General features: G+C 37.2%; 1 protein-coding gene and 1 long non-coding RNA gene across 4 annotated transcripts in view; both read left to right on the plus strand.

Annotated features, from left to right (window-relative positions):
• Positions 1-18,319, plus strand: part of EDA (ectodysplasin A) — a 530,968-nt gene that overhangs the window by 269,895 nt on the left and 242,754 nt on the right. The window lies entirely within an intron of this gene.
• LOC128645796 (uncharacterized) overlaps positions 3,849-18,319 on the plus strand; it is a 55,747-nt gene continuing 41,276 nt past the window's right edge. Inside the window, exon 1 of the long non-coding RNA XR_008400145.1 lies at positions 3,849-7,585. This is a non-coding gene — a long non-coding RNA (uncharacterized LOC128645796). The remainder of the gene's footprint in view (positions 7,586-18,319) is intronic.

The following is an 18,319-nucleotide window of genomic DNA, read 5'->3' on the forward strand; positions in this document are numbered from 1 at the left end:
AATGAAGGGTGAAAAATGCAGAATGACAGTGACATAGATACTTTCATCTGACACAGTTGAAAGGATCAGGAGTGTGCTGGATATTTCAGACTGAAGAATGAGGAGCTGCTACTTGTGGAAGCATGTCTGAGTAATTCTAGGCAACTGAAGAAAAGGAAGATCTTTGATGTGGTGCGTTGTCTAGGGCATTTGGACTGTGGATTCTGTTCAGTACTGCTACCAGGAATTCAGTCTCCAGTTAAAGAAAAGGTGGTGAGGGAGCCAAAAGAAAGCAGAAAGTGATGGGACATACATTTTTGATGGCTTAACTGATGCAACTCATGCCTGCTGTTGATGTGCATACCAAGAATCCTAGACACAGAGAAAGATTCCATCCTGCAGCAATATGGTAAGTAGATAGATATACTCATGATCTAAACACTGATTTGTTTGTTTCCCAGTTTCCACTGGGGGAAAGAATCATACAAAAACACAAGCTTGTTATTTTAATGTTTTCTTGCCCCTACAAGAGCCCTAGTCAATAGTGGTACAACAAAAATGTGCAGTAGCAGCTGTTCTACTTACTCATAACGCTGATCTATTGAATGAATAAACTGATATTTTTTTCTTTGTGGCTCACCAAACATTTTCTTTCACAATCCTATCTAGTCTCACGGTCTTACTACCCTGGGTGTATATTTACATAAATTTAGGCAACCATTTTTATGTCTTCCTTTAACAGTAATATCCATTATGTTAAGACTTTTATATCCATTGTGTTAAGACATTTATTGCAGCTCGAAAGAAGTAAGACATACATTCAGAAGCTTTGAAATGACTTCAATGGACCATCTATGTGTTATTTTTGCCCTGTCCATAGTAGAAATGTTTTTTGGGTTGAAATGTTTAAATACTTGTAAGTATGTGGTCTACCCCAATATTTTTGTTTGGAGAAGGGAGCCACTACTCCTAGTATTCAATTCCTGGCCACTAGGCGGAGGCAAAGATTCCTAAAACTCCAAGAGCATTTAATCCCTCCCGCCTTTCTGGTATGCCTGTTTTCTTTAACTAAGGGAGGAAAGTGAAGAATTGATATGCTCCAGATTCTTCTTTGAGAGGGGTCCTCGGATCGATTTGAGGCCCTTTTTACAGAGCTGCTGAGCGACAGAGTGAAGATTAGAATGTTGGGCAGTGACCAAATTACTCAGAGTGAGGAGTTAGTCACAAGCCTGCCACAGGTGTCATGGGGACCGATCCCATAGCCTCCTCCTCTTAGCTTGTCGCTATACTCCTTATATAGAGACTCAGTGACATACACAGCACTGGATGGGCTCTCTACTGGATGCAAGCATGGTAGAGTCGGTGCATTTTGGGTAAGTTAAAACCACACATTGCACTCAAATATACCACAGGCTATTAGAAGGTATATTAGTAATGTTACATCATATCCATGTCACAGTCTAGCTAAAGTGTAGGGAGATTTTGCAGGCTATAGAGATTCTTTTATCAATATTATATTTAATATGTATAAAAACTCTTTTTTTTGTCTTTAATGATGGAGCATGCTGGAACTGTCCCCAGTAAATATAGATCATTTATAGGGTAGATCCACTGACCACTTACAGTATTTATTCAATTTAAGTGCATGTTTTGCAAGCTTACACCTATTGCTCCTCCAGCTCAGCTTTGCAATTCTTGTACAGAGCACCTTAGGCATTCTAACCAGTCTGATGCTGCTCTTCCTCTATAGGACCTGCCCTCCCTCTGTTTGTTGAGCGCACAAAATCTTTAAATCCTGGAACAATATTTAAAGGACACCCCTATTTAGAACAACTAGTGAGATGTTGGTGGCTATGCCTCCTTCCAGTAGGCAATAAAGGATTTTGTCTGACAACCAACCTACCATTTATCATTCAAATCTGAATCTCAAAGGATCAGATCGGCTAAACATCTTGTCATTGAATCACACACCTCAGATGTGTCTCCTGGAGGTGAATTAATTTCAGATGATCAGGAGACAGTCACTTATCAAGACACAACATCCTCTTATGTTCAAACTTGAACATATTCATACTCTGCTTAAAGAATTTGTATGCGCTTTAGGTGTACAAGACCCTAAACCAAAGGAGGAAAGGTCTGTCAAGCAACTGGACTTGATTTTAAAACCTACTGCTAAGACTCCAGAATTTCTGGTCCCTCAAGCTATTTCAGACATAATTACTAAGCAATGGTCCAGGCCAGGTATTACTTTTAATCCAGCTTCAAAGTTTAAGAAGATGCTTCCTTTACCGCTTCTTGTGTAGAGCTTTGGAAAACTATACTGAAGGTAGATGGGGTTATCTCCACATTAGCTAAGCGCACTAATATTCCTTTAGACGATAGTACTACTTTAAAAGAACTTGTGTTCCGGAAACTAGAGTCTTTTCACAGAAAGGCATTTTAACAAGTGGATTTACTGTTAAGACCAGCTATCAGCATCCCTTGTGTTGCAGTAGCATCTACTCTGTGGTGTGACAACCTATCTGATGACTTATGAGATGACACTGTGGATGAAGATTTTCAACATCATTTCGAAATTTTTATGGTCTGCTAATGTCTTCATTTGTGATGCAATTGTTGACATAATCAAGATTAATGCTAGAAATATGGCATTAGCTGTTCTGACCAAAAGGGCTCTGTTGCTGAAATCATAGTAATCTGATATGGTTTTCAAAAGTGGGCTTCTATTTCTTTTCAAGGGAAGATTTTGTTTGTGCCTGGTTTAGACACAATCATTTCTACTGTGACTGGTGGTAAAGGAGCTTTCCTCGCTTAAGACGAGCAGTCTAAGGGAAAAATTAGTAATTAGTAGTAATTGTCATTCCTTTTGTCAATCTAGGAACCAAAAAGTCCTCCTTTTCTTTACAGAAGTGGGAATTTTCCAGATCCTATTGAAGTCAAATCCCAAATGGAACAAGGCTAAACAGTCAAAAAAGCCTTCTTACTCTCTTTAAATCTTCATGAAGGTGGGGCCCCTGATCCAGATTCTTTTCAGGTAGGGGACAAATGATGCCTTTTTCAGGAGGCCTTGTCTCAGTATGTTCCTTGTATTCTAAACATAGATTCCTGGGGTACAGAATAGGCTTCAAATCAAGACATCACCAAGTTAAGTTTCAGTCGCATTCAAAGAACCCTGCAAAGGGAAGTGCCTTCCTTCAATCTGTATCAGGCCTGGAACTTATAGGAGTGATATTTCCAGTGCCTGTGCTGGAACAAGACCAAGGGTTTCTATTCCAACTATTTATTCTCAAGAAAGAGAAAACTTGCAGGCATATTCTAAATTAACAATCTCTAAATACTTTTCTCAGGGTTCCTACTTTAAAAATGGAAACTATTCGGACTATGATAGATTTGAAGGATGCTTTACTTCATATCACTATCTACACAGACCACTACCAGCTGCTAGATTGTTTACAAAGATTCTGGGAGCTCTCTTGTCTGTAATAAAAGCTCAAGGTATTTCTGTGGCTCCATACATGGATATCTTGGTTCAAGCTCCATCTCTACTTTTTAGCAGTATCTCATACAAACAGATTTTTGTTGTTTCTTTGCAAGCATGGTTGGAAAAACACCATTCACAAAATTCTTTCTCTACAAACCAGTTTTTCCTTCCTGGGAGTCATTATCGCCTCTGAGACTTTCTTTAATGGTTCAAAGCATATTAAGATTATGGATATCTTGTGCAACTCTTCAATCTCTTCCTAACCCTACAGTAGCTCAGTGCATGAAAGTGTTAGGTCTGATGATTGCGACATCAGATGCTATTCCTTTTGCAAGATTTTACTTGAAACCTTTTCAAATTTGCATGCTAGACAATTGTACAAGGACTATATACAGCTTTCTCAAAATATTTTCTTGGATTTCAAATTTAAATTTTCATCAATCCATTTCTCTGGGTGGGGGGGGGTTGTCTTGTACGTTCGACCTGGTCTCTTAGGGTGGGGTGCTCTATGGGGTCCAGGAGAGCTCAAGGTCTTTAATCTCCTCAGAAGGCAGGTTATCAACAAATATTCTAGAACTGTGCAATTTTCAGGGCCTTTCAGAGATGGCCTCTCCTAAAAGAAGAGACTCGTCTGCATTTCTAATTAAACAATGTCACAGCAGTAGCGTATATAAATTTTTAAGGGGGAACTCTCAGTTCCCTAGCAATGAAAGAGGTCTTTCGAATTCTAAATTGGGCAGAAAACGATCCCTCTATAATTTCTGCAATTCATATCCTGGGTGTGAAAAATTGGGAAGCAGATTATCTTAGTCACCAATTCTTTCAGGTTAATAAAACGATCTCTACATCTTGAAGTTTTCAATCAGATTGTAGAACGTTGGAGTTTCCCAGGAATAGACCTGATGGCTTCTCATTTAAACAACAAGCTTCCAAGATACTTTGCAAGATCCAGGAATCCACAGGCAAAGTTTGTAGATGATCTTGGTGCTCCTTAGGTATTTTGTCTTGCTTATATTTTTCCACCAATTGTTCTGCTGCCAAGAGTAATAGCTTGGATCAAGCAGGAGCTATAATCAGTAATTCTGATTGTTCCAGCTTTGCCACACATAATTTGGTTTGTGGATATGGTACAGATGTCCAGCTTCCCCCTGTGGTCTCTTTGTCTACATCACAGCCTTCTTTCTCAAGGATATGTCTTCCATCAGTATCTCAAATCTCTCAACTTGGTTGTTTGGAGATTAAATGTCTATTTTATAAACAGAGGTTTTTCTGACGCTGTAGTTGAAACCTTAATTCAGGGCTTAAAGCCAGTTTACAAGAAAAATCTCTTACAAGATATATATTTTTTTTATTATTATTATTTTCTTTTCTGATGTGCAAAAACAAGGTTTTAGCTGGCATTCTTTTAGAATTCTTCAATTATTACAAGAGCCCCTCGATAAGGGTTTATATGCTAGCTCTAGGTTCAGATTTCTGTTCTTTCTGTATTATACCACAAGAGCATTGCTAAACTTCCTGGCATTCAGAGCTTTGTTCAGGATAAGACAAGTGTTTAAACCAATTTCTTCTCCTTGAAACCTTAGTTTGGTTTTAAGACTTTTGCAGTTCTCCTTTTGAGCCTATGCACAGTTTGGATGTTCAGTTTTGTCTTGAAAGGTATTGTTTTTTTTTAGTTATTTCTTCTTCCAGAAAAGTTTTTGAATTTTCTGCTCTTTCTTGTGATCCTGCTTATCTTGTTTTTAAACAAAATAAGGCAGTTTTAAAATACTACTTGTGAATCATTACCTCCTCCTAGTGGCCAGGAGATTAATCCCTGGAGTAAGGGCTTGTGGACTCTCACCACCATAAAATAAATTAATTTATCAGGTAAGCAACACACCCCCCATCCCCTTTTTAAGAGTAGTATATTTGTTGGTTGCTTTGTCAGTTTTTAGAAATTCATATTTAATTCTTTGATTAGTGTTGACTTTACTGTGTAGTACAGAACTTGACTGCTTGTGTGTCCAGAGTGAGCTACGGATGAGACATGGAGTAATATCCTTGTTGTTGCTTTTTTTACTTTTTCATACTTTTTTTACTTTTTTATACTTTTTTTTTTTTTTTTTAAATATCATGACTTCTAGGAATACCTTCATTTCCCTGGGGCTATTATGAAGATTTTTGCTTACCTTTGGAGTTTATTGTATGTTTCTGAATGACGTTGATGTTTAAGGCTGTTTTGACAATGTTGAGTTGGAATATACCAAAAGATCTGCACTAGAATTTTGCCTTGTCAGATTAATGTATGACATTTTCTCATTAGTGTACCTTACAAACTACCATAGTCCTTTGAAAGGACCCTATACTCACATTAGGGCTACATTAAAAGTGGCACGCTAAAATTAGCACAGGTCGCCACAAGTAATATCGTGACTGTGCTAACTTACACGCGTATTACAAGCTGGAAGTAAACAGAAGTGATTGAGCGAAAAAGTAATTTGCGTTCTTCGGGTTAGCGTGACAGAAGACCTGAAGTGTAAGGATTAACAAAAAAAATTGCACCAAACACAACATAAGTACATTTAAAATAAATTGTTTGTGTGTGTATATGTGAGTATGCATATGCACAAAGCAAACCAGTGATGTTTCAGGGATCTCACCCATTCATCAGACTAAGTGCAATTGATAGTGAAAACAAACATATTTTTAATCATGTGTAAACCCTATCCCCAATTAGAGAAGAACCGCCCATTTACTAATCATCCAGTGAAAAAGTATATGGTAAGTATCACACAAATCTATATATAAGGAAGGATAAGTGCTCATTATAGATGAAGTTTGGTTGACACATGGTGTATGATGAGTGATGAAACAATCTGTTATTAGCTATGACTCTTTGCACTTAGTCTGATGAAGAGGTAAGATCCCCGAAACGTCACTGGTTTGTATTGTGCAAAATAAAGTAGGGCTGCAACCAACGATTATTTTCATAATCGATTAATTGTCCAATTATTTTTTTCAACTAATCGGATAAAAAAAAATAATCAATAATGATTTCCTATTCCTGTTTGTCCAATTTTTAAGCAGCAGAACACATTTTTATAATTATGCAAAGCAAAACGACTAACTGTTTGAAAAGAGGTAGAACTAGAAAGAGGAAGACTATCACTGTTTATAACATTCTGTTATTCACTCTTTCAGAAACTTTGCAATAAAATGCAAAAATGTCAGCATGACCACATGCACCTGGCTGAAGCTGGCTCTTTTTTGCAAGCTATTTTGCCTGCTTCAGAGAAGCGCTCAGATGGTGTTAAGGGGCCTGAGATGCACAAGTAGGGGTTTGCCAATTTCACCAAGGTGGGATATTTTATCTTTGGCAAGGGGCCTCTCAACAAAGTAAGCCTGGACTTCATTCTAACATAAAAATATCTATATTCAAAGGTAAATAATCAGCTGTAAGGTTAGGGAAAAAATCTGGTACATATTACAATTTATTAAAAATATAAAAAAAGAACAATGAAGTCTATAGGGAGAAGAAGTTAGTGCGGCCGCGATATTAGAAGTCCTGATATTAGTGCGCTTGGGATTTTGCACTCACGCTAACAATTTACTTTCAACTTGTAATAAGCATTAAGTTTACTTCAAGTTATGTCTTGTAATATGGCCCATAGTGTTTAATTTGGTGTTTGGTTTTCTATATTTTTACTGTCATACAGTATCCCCGGTCAGCAAGGACCATGCTATATTCAGCATTTAAACCATATTGGCATATAACACAACAGTTTGCAGGAAAACAATTCACTAACAAGCAAAGACTCACCCTTTCTAAAGCAACTGGAGGGAAAACCCACTCTGAAACCTACTTCTTCAGATGAGCAAAAGGCTCCCTCACTAAATTTGTTATAATAGATTTTTCTAGTGATTTGTTTACCTGCAGAAATTATCTGGAATTTATTTCAACATCTTTTTTTTCTTGTAACATTTGTTTGTACAAGGTTGAATTCTGCTCCCAATGACAATACTGGGTTGCACTTATGTGCACATGCATGCCATTACACAGAGCGCCGCTGGCATCCAAGGGCATAGACTGGAGTGTTGCTTCTCTTCCAGGTGACCTCCTTCATGCAAGCTACCAAACCATTTATTGTAAGTACCACAATCCATTCAGATTGTTTCTGTTTCATGTATAAAATATGAAGAGTTAAGAGTTTCTAATTGAATACCCACCCTTGTAACATAGGTTAGTGCTTTTAAACCCACAAACAAAATGCTGTTAGAACATATGTTAGATTAAAAGAAACCAAAAACATGTGAGAAACAATATTTTTATGCTTGAAAGGCAAAAAATAACTATTTTAAACAACAAAGAAAATGTAAGTGTTGTATATGCATTAAACATTTTTCTACAATAAAAAAATGTATACACCAGAATAAAATATCCACGCTCACTGTCTTTGTCTTTACAAACATAAGTAAATGTCCCTTTGTGATGCACTTTGTAAATCCTTTGAATGCAAATATTCTCTATTTTGGCATTTTTTCTTTAATCCAGCCACATTGGTTGCTGAATAATTATAAGACGAGAGTGTAGAACTTATATAGATAGATTGATACATAAGTGTATGACAATACATATTAAAGTGATTGTAAACTTTAACAAATTAAAGTTCAGTCTCAAACAAATTATCTTAAAAACAGAGGCACTTTTAATTCACTAAAGTTTACAAAGATGCTTATTTTTTAAAATACAGTACTTACCTTTTACGTTATGGAAAACATAACACTGATCCTCCGCTCGCATCTCCTGCTTTATTTAGCATATGGATGACAAATCCAGCTTCCTCTAATCCAGGGATGGGGAACCTTGGCCCTCCAGATGTTTCAGAACTACATTTCCCATGATGCTCAACTGGACTTCAGAGTGCCTAAGCATCATGTGTAGGGCTGCAACTAACGATTATTTTCATAATTGATTAATCGGACGATTATTTTTTCGATTAATCGACTAATCGGATAAAAAGAGAATCAATAATAGTTTTCTATGTTTTAAATAAAATCCACATGAGTGTTACAAATATAAACTTCAGACTAAAGCTTTACATTAACACAACTGTTTCTTCAATTTTTAAGCAGCAGAGCACAGTTTTATAAGTAAACAAAACAAAACCACAAACTGTTTGAAAAGTGGTAGAACTAGAAAGAGTTAGACTATCACTATTAATAACATTCTGTTATTCACTCTTTCAGATACTTTGAATTGAAATGCAAAAATCTCAACATGTCCACATGCTTCTGGCTAAGGCTGGTTCTCTGTTTGCAGCTATATTTCCTGCAGCAGAGAAAAGGCTGTTGAGGTGTATAAGTAGGGTTTTGCCAATTTCACCAAGGTGGGATATTTATCTTTGTTAGCTCTTCACCAATGCTAAGTGTTTTCTACCTTGGCAAGGGGCCTCTCAATAAAGTAACCCTTGACTTCATTCTAACATAAAAATATCTTGAATATCTATATGCAATGGTAAATAACCAGCTATAAGGTTAGGGGAAATATCTAGTCCGCTCTAAAACTAACGGATATATACTTATAAAGGTTGAATCTGGTACATATCACAATTTATTAAAAATATAAAAAAACAAAAGCGCTAAGGACTGTATATCAATAACAGGACAAAGCCTTACACATTTATTTATACAGTACATATAATCAGCAATACGCTAATAATTGTGCAAACAGATAATAATGCACATCAATTTAAATAACTCCCATCAATCTAGGTGCAAGGTGTAAACAACAAGCCTGGCACTATATCATGAAAAGCATAGTTCCAAATCACCTGATTTAATATAAACAATCCAAATGATCACTTATATCTGGGTTGCACATAAGCCAGGGGTAGTTGTAAACGTATACTGTCCTGAAAAAGTGAAAAGTAGACGTCCTTTAGGCTAAGGACCTAACCATAAAACACAATACCATATGTAGGAGCTCATTGGAGTGAAGCAGCTGGTGTTGTGCACAGACTAATTAATTGCAAACCAACTAATCGATTATGAGATTCGTTGACAACTATTTTCATAATCGATTATTATCGATTATGACGATTAGTTGTTGCAGCTCTAATCATGGGTAATGTAGTTCTGAAACATCAGGAGGTCCAAGGTTCCCCATCCCTGCTCTAATCTTTGCGTGCCCCACGAGCTGGATGCCATAGGGGGCACACAACGATTGGAGGAAGCCGTATTCGTCATAAATATGCAAAATAGAGCAGGAAATGCAGGCGGAGGATCAGCGTTATGCTTACCATAGGTAAGTATTTTTAAAAAAATAAGTATCTTTATAAACTTTTAAGCATTAAAGTGCCCCTGTTTTTAAGATTATTTTTTGATCCTGTGCTTTAATTCCATATACGTTTACAGTAAATCACTTTAAGTAATACTTTCCAAAATGAATGAGGATTCATGCCCCTATGTAGAATTTACCAAGCTTCCATACTGCTAAATAATATAATATAGACAGTTGAAGAAAGAGGAGTCTTATTTACACACATGAAAAGATGGGGTTTCAGGGTTTCTATCCAGTCCTTTCTTAAAGAAGCAGTCTTTGATGGAGAAAAATGGACATGAGCCACAAAATTGAAAATTTCAGTAAATATATAAATTTAATTTCAATTTTGGTTTACACTCTCATTAGTGTGCACTTCTAGTGTGCACTTCTATAGCTTATGGTCCTTTGAGCCTACCTAGGTTTACTCTTCAACAATTGGTAAGAATAGAAGTAAAATGCTTAGCAGATGTTTTACTGGTAAATTTCAAAGCTAATTCCATTTTTCCTTCCCCTATGGGACAACCAATAGCTAATCACAAAACACATACTTATATATAGTGCACTCTTGCACATGCTCAGAAGGAGTTGATTCATCTGTGCATATACATTTTGTGCACATTTTGCTAATGGAATTCAATTGTACATTTTGTTTTTTTGTGGGGGGTTTTTTACGATTGCATGCTCCTATCTGCATCATAAAAATTTAATTTTGACTTTACTGTCCCTTTAACCAACTTTCACTTTGGCATCTCCATGCATCATATGTGGTTTTGAAGGCTTAAATGTTTAGTGGACAGGATAAAGAAATGAGGTTTACCAGGACCAATGTTTTTTACTTTTCTTAAAGGGACACTGAAGTCAAAATAAACTTTTTTGATTCAGATAGAGCATGCAATTTTAAACACTTTCCAATTTACTTCCATTATCACATTTTGTAGTCTTTTTATATTCACACTTTCTGGGGTACAAGATCCTACTGAGCATGTGCAGAAGTTCACAGGGTATATGTATACTAGTCTGTGATTGGCTGATGTCTGTCACGTGGTACAGGGGGCCGGAAAGTGGGTGAAAAAAATAAATTTGTCAGAAACAAATCTACTGCTTATTTTAAATTTAGAGTAGGTGTTAAATCATTGTCTTTTTATTATGCACTTGTTGATTATGCAATTCTACTGGATTGAGTGGTCCTTTAAAGAAACATGAAACCCACATTAAGCATGACATTTTAAAGAACTTTCTGTTTTCATATTTTGTTAAAAAGCAAGAACATAAGCTCAGGAGTGTGCACGTGTCTGGAGCACTAGATGGCAGCAGTTTTGCAAGAATGGTTACCAATTTGCAAGAGCACTAGATGGCAGCACTATTTCATGTCATGTAGTGCTTCAGACACCTACTTTGGTATCTATTCAACTAAGAATACCATGGGAACAAAGCAAATATGATAATAGCAGTAAATTGGAAAATCTATAAAATGTGATGTGGTGTCTGTATCACTAAAGAAAATGTTAGGATGTAATATCCCTTTAATGCAAGGAAGATGTTTCACTCCAATGGCACATTATAGTCTATCTATTTTAAATCCTTTATAAAAAGGGACATGAATGTCAAAATTTAAACTTTCATGGTTAAGACGGCACATGCAATAGGGAGAAAAATAAGTTTTCACTATCAAATTAACTTTTGTTCTCTAGGTATCATTTGTTGAAGAGTAAAGAGTTCACAGCATATATATATATATATATACACTGTATGTGTGTGTGTGTGTATATATATATATATATATATATATATATATATATATATATATATATATATATATGTCTGTGATTAGCTTACAGCTTTCTTGTGATTCAGGGGGACATTAAAGCTAAAAGGAAACTAAAATTTGTCCCCCAAAAAATCTGCTACTTGCTTGAAATTCCATTGTTATTCCATTGTATTTTATGTAGAATTTATTGATTATGCAATTTAGCTGTATTTAATTGTCCTTTAAGGGGACAGTCTACTTGAAAATTCTTATTGTTTAAAAAGATAGGTAATCCCTTTATTACCCAATCCCCAGTTTTGCATAACCAACACTGTTATATTAATATACTGTTTACCTCTGTGATTACCTAGTTTCTGAGCCTCTGCACACTGCCCCCTTATCTCAGTACTTTTTACAAACTTGCATTCCATCCAATTAGTGCTGACTCTTCAATAACTCCACGGGAGTGATCACAGTGTTACCTATATGACACGAACTAGCACTGTCTAGCTGTGAAAAAAAAACTAATAAAAAAAACTAATAAAATGTATTAAGCGGCCTACAAGGGCTTAGAAATCAGCCTATGAGCCTAACTAGGTTTAGCTTTCAACAAAGAATACCAAGAGAACAAAGTAAATTTGATGATAAAAGTAAATTGGAAAATTGTTTAACCCTTTAAGGACCGGACATTTCAGATTAAGACTTCCCCAAAAGACCAGAGCTTTTTTAGCATTTTTGCCATCACTACATTTAAAGAAAAATAAAACCTTTTTTTTTTTTTTTTTTTATTTACATATCAAAAATATATACTGTATATATATTTAGTAGACAATCCAAAGTATTGATCTAGGCCCATTTTGGTATATTTAATGGCACCATTTCACCACCAAATGCGATCAAATTAAAAAAAATCGTTAACTTTTTCACAAACTTTGGGTTTCTCACTGAAATTATTTACAAACAGCTTGTGCAATCATGGCACAAATGAATGTAAAAGCTTCTCTGGGATCCCCTTTGTTCAGAAATAGCAGACATATATGGCTTTGTCATTGCTTTTTGGTATTTAGAAGGCTGCTAATTGCAGTTGCGCAGCACACGTTTATTATTCCCAGCAGTGAAGGGGTTGATTAGGTAGATTGTAAGGTTATTTTTAGCTTTAGTGTAGAGGTTAACCTCCCATCTGACACTTCCCACACCCTGATCCCTCTCAAACAGCTCTCTTCCCTCCCCCCACTGGTCACCCCATCTTATGTACTAGCAGACAGTCTGCCAGTATGCAGTTTTAGACGTTTTTTTATTTTATTTTATTTTTTATTATTATTTTCTTCAGTGCAGGATTTCCCCCTTACCTTCCCACCTCCCTGATCCCTCTCAAAAAAGCTCTCTATCCCTCCCCCTATAACTAGATCTGCCATCTTAGGTACTGGCAGCTGTCTGCCAGTACCCAGTTATCTAGCCATTTTTTTTATTTATTTAATAATACTACAAACATTTTTTTTCTGTAGTGTAGCTACCCCCCCTCATTACCCTCCCCCTCCCAGATCGTTTACCCACCCTCTAATCCCCCTCCACTATAGGATCTCCCTCCTCCCCACTCCTTACCGCTCTAAGCTTTTTTTTTTTTATATGCAGTGTAGCTGTCCCACCCACTCCCGCCCCCCTCCAGCGATGGGCCGCCCACACGCCTTGCTCCTTACCCTCCCACACCACCAACGATCGGCACCACCGCTGCCCGACGCAGAGAGGGCCACAGAGTGCCCCTCAATGCATCGGTACCTCTGCCCATCTATTTCTGGGGCATGCAGAAATAGCGTGATTTTTCTACTTTTTTAGCGAGATCGCAGCAGGAGTACGGCGCTGGTCGTTAAGGGGTTGAAATTGCATGGCCTATATGAATTATGAAATTTTAATTTTGACTTTTCATTCCCTTTAAGGGAAATTGGTAGGCCTGTTGCATGCATCATAGCCTAGAATGCCTAAAAAAAGTGCCTTGAAGACACTGGCATTGCCTGCGTTTAAATGAAAGCTAAAAAAAAATGTCTTAAAAGGACAGTCAACACCAGAATTTTTGTTGTTTACAAAGAAAGATAATACCTTTATTACCAATTCCCCAGCTTTGCATAACCAACACTGTTATAGAAATACACTTTTTACCTCTGTAATTACCTTGTATCTAAGCCTCTACAGACTGCCCCCTTATTTCAGTTCTTTTGACAGACTTGCATTTTAGCCAATCAGTGCTCACTCCAGGTAACTTCACATGCATGAACTTAATGTTATCTATATGAATCTCATGAACTAATGCCCTCTAGTGGTCAAAATGCATTCAGATTAGAGGCAGTCTTCAAGGTCTAAGAAATTAGCATATGAACTTCATAGGTTTAGCTTTCAACTAAGAATACCAAGAGAACAAAGCAAAATTGGTGATGAAAGTAAATTGGAAAGTTATTTAAAATTACATTTCCTTTTTAAATCATGAAAGTTTCTTTTGGACTTGACTATACCTTTAATATCCGTCTTCAGATAAATAACAAGAGTAACATTTCAGACTTTCTAAAATGATTAAATATTTGCTTATCCCTTACAAAATGCTTCAAAGAAATAATATGAATTGATAGTATAATTCAAGAATACACAAAAGGAGGCTTTATCCCTAGGATTAAAGGTACATGAAACCCAAAAATATGCTTTCATGATTCAAACAGAGCATACAATTTTGAACAACTTTCTAATGTACTTCTATTATCTAATTTGCTTAATTCTCTTGATATCCTTTCTTGAAGAAGCAACAATGCACTAATGGGAGCTAGCTAAATACATTGGGTGAGCCAATGACAACAGGCATTTATGTGCAGCCACCAATCAGCAGTTCTGAGCATACTTAGGTAGCCTTTTCAACAAAGCATACCAAGAGTACAAAACAAAATAGCAAGTAAATAGAAAAGTTGATTAAAATTACATGCTAGAGCTGAATCATGAAGGGAAAAAAGCTAAAAGGGCTATTTCTTTTTCAGCAACCAAAGGATCAACATTTTCTTCCCTGTCTGGAGGATTTTGCTGGGTGCATTTCTGAAAGCTTTGTATTGTATATTAAATGTAATTTTGAGATTTGGATAGACAAATGTTGCATTCAATATCACAATAAAATAATATTCTAAAATCATGTATGGCAAGTGTATATTTCATAATGTTTATTTTATTGTGTGTTTTTGGGTATGCAGACACACTTCAACTTTTGATCATTGTTCCTCCAAAAATAAATACCCTACTTTTCCTCCAGAGCTTTGTTGTTAATTAAAATGTATTTAGAATATGATAGTGTTAGATTATATATCTACTCTAGCCTACAAAATATATTTTAAACTAATGTGAAGACTTCTGACATATCTATACAGCCTATACAGTCTGGCTAACATTGCCCACTGGGCGGCCTTGAAGTGGCAGATCCATTTCTAGTTTGATTGACAAAAACATTTAAAATTTGTAACACCATAAAGTAACTGTATTTTTTAAATTGGTTGGGATTAAATAGAAAAAAAGTTAAATATAATAATAAAAAAACACCAGAAGCTTTTGACTTTCACATTTAGGCAAATAATAAATGTTTGTTGCACATCAGCCTGTGGAGTGAGGGTCACTCAAGATAACAGGCGCTTGAGCATTTGTCCTCACACACAAGCTGCATTGTCAAAAAGAAACAAACAAAAACACAGCACACCATCAGACTATCAGCACAGACATACACAAGCAGCTTGAAAATGCACATGTACATAGACACCATTACACACCCGCATGAGCACATACACAATCTGCCTCTGACTTCCAACAATCATTCAATGCATCCAAATTTTCTGCTAATTCATTAAAGTTGTGCACAGCATTAGAGCAACTTAACATCAGAGCAGTTAACAAAATGTCTGCATAACAATAAACCCAGAACATTATTAACCAATAGAATAAAACATTTTTTATAGCACAACACAGAGCTGAGTACTGCACTGGCCCCTTCACAATAGATTTACAAATAAACCCACACAAAGCTGGGCAGAATAGCTATAGTAACCTTCCCAAAACACACTAACTTTGCTTTCTCGCTAAGGATGACCTTGCACAATGTTGGGCAGTTGTGTTGATGTGGGTTTGGCAAGGTTTGCGGTGCTGCTGTGTTTTGCCGAGGGTCTGGCTCTTTGGCGGGTATTTATGCCTCTGCAGTTGTAGCTGGGTGTAAATGAGGCACTGCTAGTTCAGCATAATGCTCCTGCACGTAGAGCACATCATGTACAGGGTTCTCTAGGAGTTTCCCGGAACTTGAGTGTGCTTACAGTCACTGGAACTGCCCGCATAGCACAGATCTGGTGGAAAATACTTCCATGCAGCCAGTACAGTCTGCCTCCGCATCCTGTAGTTCAATTAACAAAGTGCCATTAAAATCCAGTTATTATTTCATGTCTCTCATCCCGAGCTCACTGTTATAAATGCCTCGATTTATACACCTCCGATTCTGGTATGCTCAGTCCAGGCCTGCTGTTACCTACTGCCAGTGTGTCAACCAAGTCTTGGGAGCCAGAAACATGGAATACCACCTGGCAGTCATGTATTTACCGCAGGACTAATCCAGCTCAGATACCTTTTGTTAAGATATAGAACATTCCCTTTGTATGAGTTTCAGTATTCGTTGCACTCATAGATCCAAGTATTTACATGTTTTCCCATCTTATCATATATATGTATTTGCACATTTATCTTTGTCTGTAGTTTCTATAGACACAGAATAGTGTTGTTTTTGTTTTGTTTTGCTGCCAGCACTTTCAAGATCATGTTCTTCCCTTTTGCAGCTCACATTGCTCAGACATTGTAGTCAGCATTATTCCTGTTCCTGATTCCTCTTCTTGCTCATACAGTGCTATTATCACACACATAAATGTATTCGATTAACACTAGGCCTTTTTTATTTTCCTTAAAGGGACATAACATCCAAAAAACGTTTTTCATGATTTAGGTAGAAGATACAATTTTAAACAACTTTCCAGTTTACTTCTATTATCAAATTTGCTTACTTCCCTTGGTATCATTTGTTGAAGGAGCAGCAATGCACTACTGTTGTTTTTTGTTGTTGTTTTTTTTGCAGTTCTCTTTAGAACCAATTCTATAAAACTAGTATGGCCAGTGGCAATAGATTTATTATGTTGTTCTGATTTTGGGAATACCCTGTGTGTTTAGATTTCCAAGTAATGTATATCAAATATAGGCCAAATACTATAAAGATGGTTTAAAGGGACAGTAAACCCAAAAATTACTATAACTTAGTTAGATTAGTTAATTAACGATTTGTACAGCCAACTGTAGCCCAATTTAAAATACACTTACTAGTTCTCATCTGCCGTTTTGAAATGGCCGCCTGACCCTTCCTTCTCTGACGTCTCCTAAAGCTTCCACTACAGGATCCTGTCGATCCTGCACGTTCCTATGTCTCCCGCATGCGCAATGCGCCAGGAGAGGGGTATGTTACTGTTAAATGTAACAGTTACATATAAACTATTCTCAATTGCCTCAATAACGTTACTCCATCTCCATAGCAACATGCAGATGCTTTATCTGTGCCTCTACCAAACTTCCCTCGGCACTACCCACTCTATTTTTGATTGGCCATTGCTACTATCAATAGTTCACATTTGACTCTCATTGGCTATTCCTTATTACAACAAACTTCGAGTGTAATATCAGGTATAAAGTTCTAAAAGAAGCCGTTGCTGTGACAACAACAGTTTAACCCACGTTTCTCCAGAACAGTAGAACACTGGATTTTAATTGGTTGAGGGCAATACCTACTTAGTAAGTGAGGGCAAGACCTACTTAGTAAGTGGCGAAGCCGGTTATCCCTCGTCGCTGGCGGGCTATTCAGCGGGTTAGGGTGAGAAGGTGCTGATTGGAACACAACAAGTGTGTGCGAAAAAGGGGCATCAGCAAGTTATCCATCCCATCGAAATCCTGTGAAGGAGAGGGCGATGGCAGACAGTGACTGGAGTGACCGTAAGAGTCAGAGATAGGATCTTGTGTGTATTTTGTTTTACCCATTAGTAGAAATATTTAACCCATGATAGGATACTAAAACATTCAGTCTCCCTACAAGCCCAGAGCCCATCCAGGATCCCTACCAGCCCAGAGCCCATCTAGACTCCCTACCAGCCCAGAGCCCATCCAAACTCCCTACCAGCACAGAGCCCATCCAGGATCCCTACCAGCCCAGAGCCCATTTAGACTCTCTACCGGCCCAGAGCCCATTTAGACTCCCTACCGGCCCAGAGCCCATTTAGACTCCCTACCGGCCCAGAGCCCATCTAGATTCTCTACCAGCCAAGAGCCCTCTCCTTCACAGGATTTTGATCAGATGGATAACTTGCTGATGCCCCTTTTTCACACACACTCGCTGTGTTCCAATCTGCACCTGCTCACCCTAACCCACTGAATAGCCCGCCAGTGGCGAGGGATAACCTGTTTCGCCACTTACTGAGTAGGTCTTGCCCTCAAATGTCCCCTGCAACCAATTAAAATCCAGTGTTCTACGGTTCTGGAGGAACGTGGATTAAACTGTTGTTGTCACAGCAACGGCTTCTTTTAGAACTTTATACCTGATATTACACTCACAGTTTGTTGTAATAAGGATAGCCAATGAGAGTCAAACATGAACTATTGACAGTAGCAATGGCCAATAAAAAAAAAAGTGTGGGTAGTGCTGAGGGAAGTTTGGTAGAGGCACAGATAAAGCGTCTGCATGTTGCTATGGAGATGGAGTAACGTTATGGTGGCATTT

Source organism: Bombina bombina, chromosome 1 (genome assembly GCF_027579735.1).
Source record: "Bombina bombina isolate aBomBom1 chromosome 1, aBomBom1.pri, whole genome shotgun sequence".
NCBI classification, from domain to species: Eukaryota; Metazoa; Chordata; class Amphibia; order Anura; family Bombinatoridae; genus Bombina; species Bombina bombina.